The 15,805-nt window shown below is 40.5% G+C and overlaps 1 long non-coding RNA gene across 1 annotated transcript in view; it reads right to left on the bottom strand.

Moving 5' to 3' along the window:
- Positions 1 to 431: 431 nt before the first annotated feature.
- The window catches only part of LOC309675633, a 36,974-nt gene continuing 21,600 nt past the window's right edge, over positions 432 to 15,805 (bottom strand). Inside the window, exon 3 of the long non-coding RNA XR_014269515.1 lies at positions 432 to 581. This is a non-coding gene — a long non-coding RNA (uncharacterized lncRNA). The remainder of the gene's footprint in view (positions 582 to 15,805) is intronic.

Below are 15,805 nucleotides of genomic sequence, written 5' to 3'. Positions count from 1 at the left end.
GGTGACAGAAACGCAAAAAGTTGATGAATCATGACCAGTAGTGATAACTCAGTCCCTACTGTTAAGTCATCTAAGCAGCACCCCATTTTCTTCTTATAAGTGCCTCAAGCTACCATGTAGGCTTCCTAGAATATCTGGCTACATTTCCTGCCCAGCAGAAACATTTCTGCACCATTCATCATGGAAAAAGCACTGCCATGCACATTCAAAGCTGTATACAAACACATACCACACTTAAAATCACTTTTAGTAAGGTAACTCGTTCAACAGGATGTAGTATATAGCCCAAAATTATACTTTGGGTCTGAACATTATAAGGGCTTGTATTGCGGCCATCCATGCTTTCTGATGGAGGTTTCTTCCCAAGCAGGGAAGAGCCCCACTGGCAGAGCCCACTGTGGTGTCACACATTTTCTGTCCTGGTGGTCACACCTGCTTTTCAATGCTAATTACATCTTGGGTTGTGCTAACCTCAAGAGGCTCCTTGGTGGTAGATAGTCCATAGCTGCTCCCAGTTTCCCGGAGACCAGCCCACTCTCAGCATTCACTGGACTTTCTGCCTTGAGCGCCTCCTCCAAGCCCTGTGGACGAAGCAGAGAGCTTTCTGAGACAGTCTTAATACTTCTGAGCTCCCTGACAACTGCTGTGTCAGCTCACACTGCCTGACATAATCTGTGTATGTCCTGAATATTAGAAAACAGAAAAAAATAAATAGCAGATCAGAAACTCCATTAAGAAATCGACATTACCGGTTTACCAATTAAAAAAAAAAAAAAGAGTAAGTCAATGGGCAAATTGCCAAGGGGCAAATTGCACGAATTTTCGTCTCATCATTAAGCCATGATCTGAAGCACTTTCAAGTAGGTGTATCAAACTGCCAGCCAGCAGCAGGAAGAGAAAGCTAAGGCTCTGGGTCATTTAAGGAAAAATCTTGACGAGAAGAACAACTCTACGGAAAAGCTGCATCAACACGGGAGACTAGCAAGTTTTCCACTTGGGCTATGCTTGACGTGACAAGATACTGAAGCATCACGGTGGCAACAGAAGTTCCTAAACTGTGATATTCAGTGTCGGGGGTAAATACTACCAGTTTTCTTGTGCTTCCTTTTAAGACTTTGCCAATTGGGACAATGAGAATGAAGGGTTAACCAGGAACCAGGAGGATCAAGGAGAACCAAGAGGAACTGTGATACAAAGAGTAACTGAAAAATCAGAGGATGAGAACACAGCAGCAGATTACACAGGGCAAGTTTTTACCATCTCTTCCCAGTTCATGCCACAGCAGACCAGTGCAGGCAGAACACTTCCTGCGCGTATGTAAAGTGGCATCGCTTACAGCTGGCAGAACTACTTCAGACCGGCTGTCCAAGTTTCGAATCAGTTGAGCAAATACAAATACTGAATACCATTGATGCCAAGGAAACACACTAATGCTACATAACTTCTCCCAAACCAGTTTTAAACATGCCAGGAAAAAAAAAAAAAAGAGAGAACCTTCTTTATGCAATGGAGAAAACTGACCGAGAACGATAGTTGCTTTGGTCAAGACCTCTGCTCTACAGTTCTTTTACTCTGCATTTGTTACTTGTGAAAAGACAGAGAAGCTGCCTTGTAAAACCTTCATTTTCAAGCCATTTCAGTGTTACATACAATCTATGTATTCCCCGTATTGGCAGCCCAGTGTTCTTGTTCTCTCCAAGTGGAGTTTTGCTGTTGCAGTGTCCTTTGTTCCCTGGTAAAACCAAGGCTTTCTCCGTTTCTCTTGATTTGCGCTCTTTCTTGGCAACAAACAATTAAGCCTGCCAAAACTTAGATAAATAACAAGGTGAAGTGCAAGGGCAGGAGTTGAGCATTTACCACCTAGCTAAATGAACTTTATTCCCTGGAGGCTGCAGGAGGAGCAGTGGTTTCGTGAGCTGCACATGGGATGGGCGGTCTGAACACTGTATTCTAATCTGGGCTCCGCTGCTGACTCATCACGTCACCTTTGGGAAATAACTGCCTCGATACACTTGTTTTTTCTTCCATGAAGCGGTCACACTCCATTGTAGACACCAGTTACCATAGTTACAGATCCTAGAATAGTTAGGATGAACAACTTCTCAATCAGATAAACTGGCAATCCTTCATTTTGTTCTCTGCTACGGGAAGAGAGGGCCAGAAGTGATAGAAAATGAAAAAGTAAGCTCAAGCAAGGTAATTCAGCTCCTTAGTAGCAGAGACCAGACTCAGACCAGTTGCATACCATGAAAGAGTAAGGTAAAAACCTGACGCCTATTCACCAAAGGCTGGGTGGAAGATGGTGGCCCATACTAACCCTAAACAGAACCGGGAGTTGCAGTTCTGTGTGTATTAAATGAGCCATCATAACTTGGAAAATCTGACCTGTGAGATTATTGTCAGCAGTGACCTGCTGCCAAGCAGGCTATTCTTATTTATTCCACTAAAGTCAACCTTGCTGACACAAGCCCTTTTTAAAGGCAATCTGCTTTGTGAATGCCTATCCTGTTACTAGGTTACTAGAGAATGATTTTTTTTTTTTTTTTTTAAATCCCTGTTCTTGCTTTTGGAAGTCTGGTCACACAAATCTGTTGTAGAACAGACCTATTTGCATCTTTGATTTCTATTTACTTAGCCCTAACCTTTCCCAGCTATTCTTTACATTTTGATGAACTCCTCTTGCCTCCTCTCCCCAGCCCTGCCGTAAGATAAATAGAGGATTCAGACTATTTGGTTTTGACCAGTGCCAAGGTTTGCGCTCTCGGCAGCGTGCTGATCATGGCTGCAATTCCTGGCTTGCAGGGACTTGGGATCCAGTTACATTTGCTGGCGTCAAGCAGGCTCTACAGACCACTGTGAAATACTGAATCTAAAAATAAAAGGGTGAAAACGTACGAAACCAAAGAGAGTGGGATATTAAAAGTCCAGGAAAACTGTAGAAAAGTTTGGAAGAGGCACATAAGCAGTCTCAGGGGACAACACGAACATATTGGGGGAGTTTAAATTAAGCCGATGGGTTTGCCATTTTTAGCCCTGTCACCCATGTGACAGTTCAGCCTGTGGGTCCAGGTATTTCTGCTAACACAAAGAATGCATTGGAGCCTTTTGGAAAGGCAAATCATTCGGACTGTCTCAGCTTCTTGCCTTTTCTCTCCCTGAGAACTGTTAACCCCAGGTGCGCTTGGTGTCTGTCTGCACACATCCTCCCCGCCGGGGTCCCGGCTCAGCCTTTGGATTTCGCCTTCGGATCAGAAACGCTGCTGTGGGGAGAAGCTTCAGGCTCTGGTGAGTCTCAGGAGGGACAACGGGGGCGGGGGGGGAATATTATTTTTACAGCTTTTGCAGCACTTTTAATTGTACGGTGGCATAGGGAAGATGAGTGAATCTGTGAATCCAGGCTAAAGGGTCAGGATTAAATACTTGCTGGACCTGCTTCCCAAGGTTAAATCAATTAGTCTCAGATCAGAGCGAAAAGCCCAAGTGCTATTTCTAAGGGGCGTTTTATGAATCTCATCTAAAGAATTGGGTGGCAATTTCCTAATTTTCTGAGGAAAAACCTAATAATCTTTGAAATTGTCTTTTCCTATTTAAATATGAAACCAGCACAAGAATTAAATTTTAGCAAGTACAAAGTTGCATTTTTAAGTGAAACATTTGTTGTGACTGTCCTTCCCTGCCCAGCGTGGTTCCATTTTAGGGTTGCAGACTGCTTGTGTTTGAATGGTTTGTAAAAATTCTTTCTAGATTTAATCGAGGTCTATTTGCAGGAGACTTTATTTCTGCCTTCTGTTTGATGCTTTGAAATTAAAACCACGATGACTGTGAAACTGAGGTTTAAAAGTAGATGTGTGTTTGCATAACAATGTATAATATATACACAATACCAGAGCTCCATGGCTACCCGTAATTGAAGTGATAGTGTATCTGCAGTGGTAGCTCCTTGGGAGTTTGCTTGTAGGTCAGAAGTTTCCAAATGATGATTGAGATTATACATATTATGGATTGCATTTTCCAAGTATGCCACGGTTTAGTCATGGGGCTCATTAGCATTCGTGAGAGCTGTGAAGTTGTACTCCTTCATACTAAACTGAAAGTTCAGCTCTGTGTACCTAAACGAGCCCTGTTTCATGTTGCTGAGATATTACGCTGTCTTGTCTTACCTCTTACTTCAGTTTCTTAATGCATTGCTGTAATGGAGTCTGTTGCAGTGGATGAAGCAATAGGACTCAACACCTTACTTCTTTGGCCTTGTGTGTTATGCAATTTTTAGGTTTGCTTTGGTTCTTGGTCTTAAGTACAGTAACTCACGCTGTGCTTTCTAAAGAAACCTAGAAGTCATCTCCTGCCAGCATTAAGTGGCTGTTTAAAACTGCATAGGTATTTTTGTTGGGGCAGATTCCTTTATAGTTTTGCAGCACATCAGGTTTGCAGCATAATAGCTAATTAAGTGCACCTTACAGTGAGAGATTCTGAGAGTACAAAGGAACTAAGCACATGGCTTTATTATTCTATGCAACTCACTGAGTCGGTGCATCTGATTTAGCGTAACTCAAGGCAGAGTTTGTGTGAGGACTCACAGCCGTTATGAAATAGCCAGGAGGCAAAAGCAGGATCCAACGCCCCTTGAGCCAGGCACTGCACCCGTATAGCAGAGGTTCACCTTCTTGCTGTTCAGCCCTCATGGGCTCCTGTGATACCTCATCTAACTATTATTTCAGCGATAGAACAAATCCTCTGAAGCCTCTGTTTAATAAAGATGAGTGAATAGGTTGAATTTCTCATTAGAACAGAAAACTGTCAAACTCACCTCCCGAAGATTTAGGTTTTACATTTTTTTCCTAGATAGTCTGAGGTTTAATACATGTCAGCTATTTATTTGGAATTCATTTTAAGGAAATAATGGTCATTCATATCCTCTGATAGAAAAAAAAATCCCAAGCTTTTTGATGGCTGTCCACAGTTGGACAATATCTGGCAGCAGGTCAGAAGTCGCAAGAAAAGCAGTAATATCCTCCTTTATCAGAGCCTGTGTCAGCCAGGACATTCAGCACACAGGAAGGTCTGGAGTTTCTGCCCGACTCTTAAATTCTTCAGCCGCCTCAGAATCGTAACTTCTCTTAACTCCCTCAGTCTTGTGTGTGTCCAGGTTCTCTCCCTCTGTGTGTCCGCGTTCTTGTGAAATCCCTCCTCTCACCGCTCAGTAAAAATAATTTATTACACGTTGTATGAAACCCTACCCTACCTTTTCTTATAACTGAAACAGAGATTAAGACAAAAGGTAGGGGAATTGAAATACCAATTCCTCTTTTCCACAATGGGGAAGTGAGGCAGAGGCGAAGTTGCTCAAGGACACACAGTTTCAAGAACTGGTGAGGGAACCTAAACAGACTCGCTGAAGTTCACAGGAAGCTATGAGTAGCATGGAGGAAGAGACAAGCAGGCTTCTGTACCAAGAAGATCCAGTGTAACTGTAGGACAGAATGATGTCAAAATAAACTGGTGTTTAGGAGCAGCAGAAAGATAAAGTTCTGAAGGAAGGTCAAGACCAGCAAAAATAATTGTAGAAACCTGAAAGACGCTTAGCACAGTCCCAGATCTGTTTCACTGTAGTAAGGAAACCATGTGATAGGAATGTCATTTATCTTCTTTCTTCATCTTATCTGCTTTCTGATGCACCTTCTAAGTAAAGAGTAAATGTGTTAGAAGTCTCATGCAAAGTCTGGGCGTTGTGTTCTGCCTTTACCGCATGCCTCTGAAAGCACGAACAGCAATGATGGGGGATGCTCTGGGGAACATGCAAAAGTTTCTTGAGAGGTTTTACACAGATGTTTTGAGTATCAGGGCTTCAACCTTTAAACTCTCCACCATGAGAAAGGATAACGGGCACAGTCTTGGCCCCCTGCAGCCCACATAGAAGCCCATGCTGTTAATTATTTCAGTTTGCTAGGGACTGTAAATGAACAAGTAATTCAGCCCGTAAATAAAACCAGTGGATGTCCAGCAAGGGGAACCTTGATTATCAGTCTACAAGATATCAATAGACACATCCTTAACCAAAGCAACTCATTCACCAAATTTGAAGCGCATGCTTGAAAGGCTGGGCACACTACGGCTTCAAAAAAATGGCTGGAAAATGCTCAACAGAGTAAAGTTTACTATTTTTTCTTCTTGAGCAATTGATTGTTGCTATTTTATCCATATGGACGGACACACACAGAGACACAAAATCACCTTAGGGCAGAGACCCAACATGAACATTTACAGTCCAAACAACCTGTTGGCAAACTAATAAGCAACAGAAATCAGGATTTTATGTTTGGAAATGTTAAGTGAGCATGGTTATCTATACCACTTGGATGTATAGCTTATGTGTTATGTTCTCAGACAGCTTTAAAATCTAGCTTACTGTCTTTATATGCTTTATGTAACTCCATCTATTATTCTGTACTTTTTCTTTTGGTTGTATGTAGCCATAAATGTTTCACAGAAGTCAGCTAGGTTTTTGCTTAACAGAGTTGTCTAATATAACCCAGGTGTCTCCCCATGCATTTCCACTCTTGTTGGCAGCAGGTGCTAGCCAGACTGGCATTGAGAACAATTTAAACGTGTGCACAGACTGCAGTATGTTACCAAAACTATTTAGTTATTGGATGGTCATAGAAACATTAGTTATGCAAGATCTGCAGTGTTCAGCAGTGTTTACTGACCTCCATACTAGCCCTGAGCAGTGTTCATTGACCTCTGTACTAACCCTGCCACCTTTACCTGTTGCTATGTTTTAGGCTCACATAACCAGTGTAGCAGAGTTCGAACTAGCCCTCCAAAGATCCAGGTCAGAACTCACTTTTACTGGTTTCTGAAGTCAGTAACTAAGGCAGCAGCAGAGTTGATTTTGTATGGTGTTCTTTATTTTTTGCTTTTATTTTAAAGAATGATTGCTGGAGCGAGTTGAATGTGTTGCGTCTTGAGTGTTATTGAGGCTGGAACGCAGCCAGAACAATGAAGTAGCAAAACTTCTAGGCACTGTTCCATATCTACAATAAAACTCAAGTCTCTAGCAAAGTTATCTAAGGAATCCAGGCTGAGAACAACAAATGAAAAAGGAATGACACAGATAGCGCCATGCTATAAGGAAAAAAAAGTTAAACATTTTATGATTTTGGACAAAGTTTCCTGCACAGTTATATCACTACATTGCTTTTATTCCTCAGAAAAATCTGAGTCAACACACTGCCACTTCAGCAGCTATGTCCAGATTCCCCTTCTCTGCCAACCTGGGTAAATCAAAATGATCTTAGAGACACAGATCAAAAGTTATTACCTGCCCTTACCCATTCACATGTGAAATAAACTACGGTCCTCTAGCCAAGGACCAAAATGTCGTGTATACTTCCACCCAGCATTTTAATTATTTGGTGCCTCAGCTATGATACAATTTGTTGAGTATTGTTTCACGCTTCTTTAAGGACAAGAAGACTACGCTTACTGTGTTTTGAATGTTAGAGTACATTCCAAGAAAAAACCCCACAATGTTCCTCTATGAGCAGCACAACTAAAGCAGCTCCACTACAGATTTATATGGTCTCATCCGTAAAGCACCTTTGCTCCCCACTATAATAAATAAGGGTATCTTAACTGTGTTTCTCATTTCAGCATCACCCCCACAGGGCAAAACCCTCACCTGCTGTGGCTAATTCAGCTTTAGGTACATGGTGACTGGCCTGCCTGCTGTAGTAAACAGCACGATGTACAACGGTTGGCTTCCGAGTTCTTTCTTTCCTTCAGCTGGGGAATGAATACAGTTCCTTTTTCTGTCTTCAGTTGCTGACTTCCAAGAAACTTGTAGAAATTTAATTATTTTTGAGACCTTAGCTCACGTGTCAAATATGTTTGAAATTAGGAGCAAGAGATGGACTGAACCATTACATAAGCTTCCTCTCCTTAGGAAAGCAAGCTAATCAAGATTGTTCCATGGAAAGCCCCACACCCGAATGACTGGAAGTGCATTTTTTTTTTTACAAACATAGACCTATGCCAAACGATAGCCATCAGAACCCCTTTGCCCGGTGTCCTTTTTCTTGGCAGTGACACATGCTCGTGTTTGACAATGAAGCACATATTGTTTGTCATCCGCTTTGAAGAAGCAGTTTACAAGTTATGTCTAGTTATATTCCCAACTTCAATTCAGCTGAATCCAAATCATTACTAGATTACCATTAATCAGGCTGTAGGAGAAAGAATAACAAAATGGAAATGTAGTCAGATTTTTTTTTCCAGAATGTCAGGTTACCGTACTTTTTCCCTCTAAGCTCCAAAGCTACACTGTATTTCATTTCATTGGCAGATATCCCATACTTCTTCAAAACCTGAAGCAAAAAGATTGGGATGAGCATTCTGGGCATTCAGAGTATGTTAGATGAGTATTGTTGGCTATCTATTCTGCACACCACAATTCAGTCAGCACTCCCTCAGCTGCTAGCTAGTCTGGATTCTGCTGTTGTAGTTGATGTGGTTGCTGCTTGCTTCCTTTTTGAAGCCCGAATACTAATTTTTTTCTGTTTTTTTGCGTGTTCCTACGGTATGGATTTTGCCCTGTGCTGGGGTGCACTGTGCACCTTCCAGTACCTCTCTCTAGGTGGGGGAACATGAGAATATTGACTGTACTTTTCCTCCTAATCACAAAGATACTCTATCACTCCTACTGGGAAAGCCAAATGAGGGTGGTGGTGCCAAACAACAGCAGTAGCTGCATGCAAAGCCAAAGGACGGACCAGCATTTGCAAGAAAATGAACTGTATTCCCTTCGCCACTGAACTGATCCTCGCACAAACCCCTATTATATTTATGCATTTCGGTTTTATTTCATTTTTAATCATACTACACTGGAAGTTTAATTGAATACTTGTTCATTTTGATACTCAGAATAATATTACCTTTTACAATCAACTGAATAAAGGTAGATTCAGTTTGATACTCAGATTTAATACTTGCTCATTTTGATTCCAGAATGTATACAGAAGTCCCTGCTTAAAGAACCTCGTGTCTGAGGCTCCTTAGCTTGTTCCCTCCTTTGAATATTTCCAACCAGGGATCACTCTTTTCCCTTGCCTCAAATTTGGGAAGAATGCGCTTTTGTTACCCTGGAATGTGTCAGGTAGCAGTAAGTGTCGGGGCGTTAAGACAGAAACCTTCTTACTTTGGAGGCAACAGAGAAAGATTCCAGAATTTTGTCACAAGGTTTTATTCTACTCTATCTTGTCGCCTTACTCATTTGCAGTAAGTAGTTCCATAAAGAATAAGGACTTTTATTGAAATGGACGAACATATCTCTCTGGTGCCCAAACACTTTGGTACGTGAAATGACTGGGCGGGGGGGTGGTGGGGGTGGTGGAGAAGAATCAGTTTTGGCAAGCCCTGGTTTTGCATGCTCCAAACACTGAGTAGACACCTGCACAAATATTGTTTGCATACAAATACAACTGTGTACACACAAGTCTGGAAAACAAATCTTAAAATTGAACCACACTATAGAAGCCAAGCCCCAACTCTCCATCTTTTACAGTATGTCATTACTGAAATATGGGTATCTTAAAGTAATTGGATTAAAGGGAATAAATATTTTTGCTAAATGCTGACAGATTCACACCCTCTGACACTGGGACTTGACTAGCATTTTTAACTAGTTGACTGAATTTTATGCAGAGGTATTTTTAGCTGCACCTGTAGGTTGGTTTTGCTTTTGTAAAATGTCTACACACAGACTTACAATCTTTTAAACTTTCTCACTGTATCCACATGCCGATCAAAGCAGCACCATACATGTAAAGAATCATCTCATTGCAATCCCTGCCAACAAGCTATCTGAAACAGATGATTCTTCTTTATAATATCCACAAGATTCACAATGTCCTTTTCTCTTTCTAAAAACGGGGAACCTGCAGGTGGACAGTGCAGGACTTAAGCTGTTCCTAAGCAGAGGTCCCAAACATGTCAACCAGCGTTGAAAGCTCTTCCGAGCCTGGCATGTTACGTCAGAAACTGTCACTGAACCACAGCCTGCTTCCCACTGTTCACGCCCGGTGTAGCATTTATAATCCAAGCGTGAACTGAAATGGAGAAAAACTAAACTTGAACTAAACCCAGGAATTTATGGATACCAGGGCAATATTTTCTTAAGCTCAACTGGAATTAAGTCTTCCCAACCACCAGCTTATTTTTTTCTCAGTTTTACTTGAGTTACTTTACTTCTTATCACATACATGGGAATAATTTTACTATTTTTATTAGGAAACTAGAATTTAATCTGTTTCTCTGCCAATTCACTGGTACCTAAAAAAGCTGGCTAAAGCTGAATATCTTTCCCCAGCTCTCATATGGAAAATTATTCAACCTTTTTTGTTAGGAAACCTGTAGTGGATTTGAAATGAACCCTGTAATTACGATAACTAAATAACATGAAACAGTTTTAGATACAGAAGCTTGAAACTTCAGGCAGAGAAAGCAGTGCTGCTATGGAGAATAAAGGCTATCCTAAACTTTCTATTATAAATCCTCTACTTTCTGTGCCTTCCAAAAGCCAAACTTCAAGTACGTGGGGCTGATTATTTTTCTAGTAAGTGCCTAGCTCAGAGTTTTTTTTAAAAAAACGTACTTAAAGATGTAAGTAACAGTCATCGATCTCTTGATGAGAACCATAGTTAGGAAGATGAATGTTTTATCAGAAATATAAAAGAAAAATTTCATTAAGTTTACCTGTGTGCTGAAATGGCTTTGTGCTTCAGAGAAAGACAATGACATTGGCAGAGATTGTCTTAGCATGTTTTGCAACATTCATTCTGCATTGTCTAGATTGTGTGAGTGATTTCTGAATATAGTTTCTTCACTACAAGTTTTTGCATCCGGCTTAGATGCAGTGTGTTATTTTAAATATGAATCTGCGTGGATATACACCTGCAGTGGTAAGTGGAGACTTGCTAAGAGTACAAAAAAAAAAAAGATTGTCCAGAAGCAGAACAATGCTATACTGTGGCATACCCAGGGCCTACCTAATATCTAACTACAAATAAAAGGAAATGGTTTACTGGGGGAAGGCTGTGTATTTCTAGTGCAATATTGTCTTGCCCAGTAGACCAGATGGGAAACATTTCATCTCCCCACAAGAGAATTGACTTTCTACTCAGTGCTCATGCATATTGAGTGCAAAGCCTGGTTTGTCTTTGTCCTATATTATTCTTAGGATTCTAGTCTACTTTCCTTCATGTGGAACAAGGCACAGGCCACAATGAAAGAAAGGGCATGATAATAAAAAAAAGAAAGACAGCAACCTCTCTGCCTCTCCTCTGTGCTCCTGCAGAAAGGAGAAGTCCATGAAGTTGCTGCACTGCAGAACATAGATCTTCATCAGAGGAAACAGCTGAAGAAAAAAGTACTACACTAGTGACAGCGGTTCCACTCTTCGAGAAGCTGTCTATCTACCCTCTAAGTGAGGACTTTTGTCCACGGACAGACAAGTAGGTCACCCAGCAACCACTGTCTTAATCTGGAGAAAAGAGACAGCTGGTAAGGACAGTAAGTCTCTTATCTGCTCCTTGGGATGCCAGCAGGAGGAAGAGGCTACAGGAACAGCTGAGGGAAGAGAAGGTAGGGCAAATTCAGTGTTTCTCAAAATGAGAAAAGGGAAGAAGAGGCAGTATTTTAGTGTAAGCCCCCCCCATTTTTTTTGCTGCTGTAGACCCATTATCACTGCATGCTAATTTGCATTTAATTCTGCAGCCTCCTCCCCACTTTTACATACGCACTGACTATTAACAGCTAGACTTATCAAGAGCAGAAACTTTTCAAATTGTGACAGTGGAAGGTCCTTTATTGCAATGCATTTGCCTAAGTGCAAAGTGCCAAATTCAAAATAACAAGAATAACCCTGATATTGCAAAATGGGGAAGAAAAAGTGGGTCAAGCTTAAGCGTACTCACTGCTGATTTGCTGAATTGCTAAGCACCTGAATCTAGTGGGTAGCAGCAGCAATTGCAATTGCTCGTTGAGGTTCTTCTTGTCTTATTAAATCAAGTCAATACTTGCTCAATGATCAGAATCTCTCTTCAGCTTCAACCTTGTGTTGGAGCTCAGGGGAGGAGACTTGCATGCAGGCTTCACTGTTCTTCTTATAAGAACTAATAAACAGTATAAAAATGGAAGCATGAACGATCTGTCTTGCCTGGGGATATTATTGAAACCTGGTTACATGTAGATTCATTCTTATTCGGTGATGGCAACTCCCCATCTGAAGTCACTTGTAGCAGATGAGGAATTCCTTGGGTGTATCAGATACTTCATTTAGCTTTGGGCAGATACCAAGAAAAATTACAGGTTAGTTAGCTAGTTCAAAAGGGAAAAACCTGCATTGCAATTAGAAAGCCTGTTATAAGCAGGAGACTAATACCTGCTAAGCTGCATTCTGGGATGTTGGGAGCTGTTCCCAATGCCATCAGATGATATGCAGAAGGAACTGCAGTAAGTATGAGGCTTTGATTTTGAAATTATATACATAAGTATATATACACATATATTATTTTTTTTTATCTGAGGGAAGATTGTAATCACTATTTAATCAAAGATAATGTTTTCAAGGTGCAGAAGCAGCTCTGGTCTTCTTCAGGTTATATATCAAAGTTGGCTATACATCTATAACTTGTTTTGTCGTGAGCAAGGGTTTCAAATTGTAGATATAGTCTTAATTTGAACAGTATATCACATACTGCTCTCTAAGTACAAAAAGACATGGTTACTATCCTGAGAGAGTTAAGCACTTAACATGATAAATTGGTACTATGTTAGTTGTGAAAAGCATTTAAATACCATAACTAATTTTACACATGGACTGGAAACAGCTCTAATTGTTTGTTTTCTTAGATGCAAGGTATGTAAGAGACCCTTGTGACAGTTTTGTGCCCTGTTCGAATGTACTCAGCTCATACACTAAATAAATACTGTTTAGAAATATTTTACAAGTATGGAGGTCTTGAAGCCTATGTGGCAACACTGACTCCAGCAACCAAAACTCGGGAATTTACACAATCCCTGCAGTTAGTTTACAAACTAGTGGATGTGCAGCCCAACTGGAAGTTTTATCTTCCTCTGCTCAGATGAACTTTTTCCCATCGAAGTTTCCACCCCTATGCTGTGAATGGTAGGTGATGCTTTGGGAGTGTATGGGCATGTAAAGGAGGGGATTCTTGTAGTTATCTTATTCCTGAGAAAATACTACTAGGTTTCATTACAGAAGTCAATGATCCTACATACTAAGATTAAAAAAAACAACCAAACAAAAAAAAATGCCAAACATTCGAAGGTTTGATAATCATTCCTTTCTCCTAATGTAACTGAAGGAACCTGTATCTGAAAGACTAGTAAGAATGCTCTAAGTAATGATATGCTGCTGCATTATTAAATTATTACTATTCAGCTCTTTAAGAGGTGTTCAAATCCACCTAGAATACCCAAATGTATGGTTTTGTGTATGTGAGTGAATGCAAGGGAAATCGCTTCCCTACCACTTCTCTAGTCGAGCAATAAAAAAAAAAATCTTTCTCTGAGCGCATTCTAATACGCAGACCTCTGAGATCACATTAGGATAGTTAAAAGCATCCTGCTCTTATGTCGTTTTTTATATTGCTGCTACTTTCTACAGTACAGAAGGAAATAGTAGCCAAGGGATGTAGGAGTAACTGAACCAGATGCGACTTGAGCATCTGCTGTAGAAAGTGACTGCAATGTAAAGGAACCGTTTCCTCTGGCTACAAAAGTGAGGAATGATAATAGCTACCTTTTTACAGATAGGCAGCCCTCAATTTCAAAATCAAGTTTATAGTATCCTGTCTTGCTGATTAATGACACATCCATTTGCCAGAATGAAGTGTAAGAACTAGCTTAGTGTAGCACTGTGAAAAACAACCCAAAACCTGACTTAATTCCACCTAACCCACCCGCCTCAGTCGCCCTGCCAGCTTCCTGGATTTAATTGCTCTCTGCAATCTTGCGAGTGAATGCCTCCCACAAAGTGTTTTCCAGCACCTTTCTGAATCTGGTTTCTTTCACAGGCTTTGCATTTGGATTCCTTCACATATTGCCAAAAGCTCGCAGTCCTTTCCTCAAAGTCTCAAAACTCAAAATAAATGCTCTGCCTGCCTTTTTCTGGTTCTTTCTCTGACCCAGTTCTCCTTACTGACACAAAGCTGAAAGAAAGCCATGACAGCCTAATTTCCTTCAGCGTATGCAAGCAATTAATATTGTTTGAAGAGCTGATGAATCTGTGAATTTCGAACTCGCATAAGCATATGCTACTTCTAGTCGAAGCTGAGTTGCTAACAAGGCCTTGTGGAAAACTTATTTCACCAAAGAATTACTCAAATCCTGAGTGTGGGCTAATGAAGAAGACCTGTTGCATAAAACACAGCCAAGTTTTACACATTTCAGTCTTAATCAGAAACTCGTGCAATATTATTTATATAATTGTGCAGATTTAAATTTGGTTGTTATACCACTTCTCTTAAGTCTAAATAGATGCCATGGTACATAATAAGGACTCATATTCTGATCAGGATCACTGTAAATGAAAGAGATTACTGACTAAAGTATTCATTTATGGACAAAGGTACTAGAGATGAACCATGGAGTCAGTAGAACCATCATTCTTTGAAACAGAGCTTGGTGAAATTAATGCTTTGTGCTTGAAGTACCTGGGTGGCTTCACACTAATACTTCTTATCCAGCATTTGTCTCTTCTCCTATTTTCCCCACCCATGACACCTATATATTATTCACTATCAATTTATATGAAAAATGTCACTTATACTATTGCACCCTGTTCCTTTGATTATGACAAACTGCACCACGTCTCACCTTTCTGTATCCTCTATCTCCAAATGTGAGCCGAAGCATACTCAATAGAGACATTTTTGTCTTCAAAAGACATGGGTTTTTTATTCTCCTGGTTTCAATTACACACTAAATTCTGAGATTATAAAAAGATATATGATCTCATTGCTCAAGTGTCTCCAACCACCAGTGGATTAAAATTATTTTTCTTATTTACCAAGCAAAATGCAGTATTTCACAGATCTTTTCAACACAGTTGTGGAAATCTTAATGCAGTATCAGTAGCTTTTACATCCATGTTGTGCTGTTTTTAAAAAAGGCCAGATGGGAAACAAAAACATACTGGCCGTGTTCACAGAGCTTTGGTGGTCCTTCTTCTACACTGTAGTAACAAGAGAGAGAATATTCAAGTCAATCTTCCCACTAGGAGAAGGAAAAATTGAGAAACTGGGTATTTACAGTGACACTTGTCTTGTTTACGGTAACTCTTGTGCACATGGTGACTAGAGACTGAGGAGTATGTATTTCAGAAGTCTTAGTGCCAGTAACTGCCCAGAGGCTGAAATATCCAGTGAATTCTGTTAGCAGTAACCTCTTGAACAGTTCCTATATCATAAACCTCAAACCTCTTCAAAAGTTGCACTTGAGTTACCTCCAGAGGGTGCATCAACACTCCTGTGAAGGTTGTGTTAGAGGACTGGTAGGTGTATCTTTCTTTAATGTTGTTACGTGCCTAAAGGTCAGTAAAACTGACTGGAGTCACCTTAAGCATAAATCCTTATAGCAGCCCCAGGGAATATGTATGTATTAAAGTTGCTTTCTAGGTTGACATCCATAATAACTTATCTTCACTGTTATTTTCACTTGTTCTACCGATACTAAAACTGGCATGGATATATTGTGATCACATCTTCTCTTGCAACGTAGCATA

Source organism: Vanellus vanellus, assembly GCF_965231255.1.
Source record: "Vanellus vanellus genome assembly, chromosome: 9".
Lineage (NCBI taxonomy): Eukaryota > Metazoa > Chordata > Aves > Charadriiformes > Charadriidae > Vanellus > Vanellus vanellus.
The sequence above is the reverse complement of the archived record's forward strand: the minus strand, read 5'-3'. Positions and strand labels throughout refer to the sequence as shown.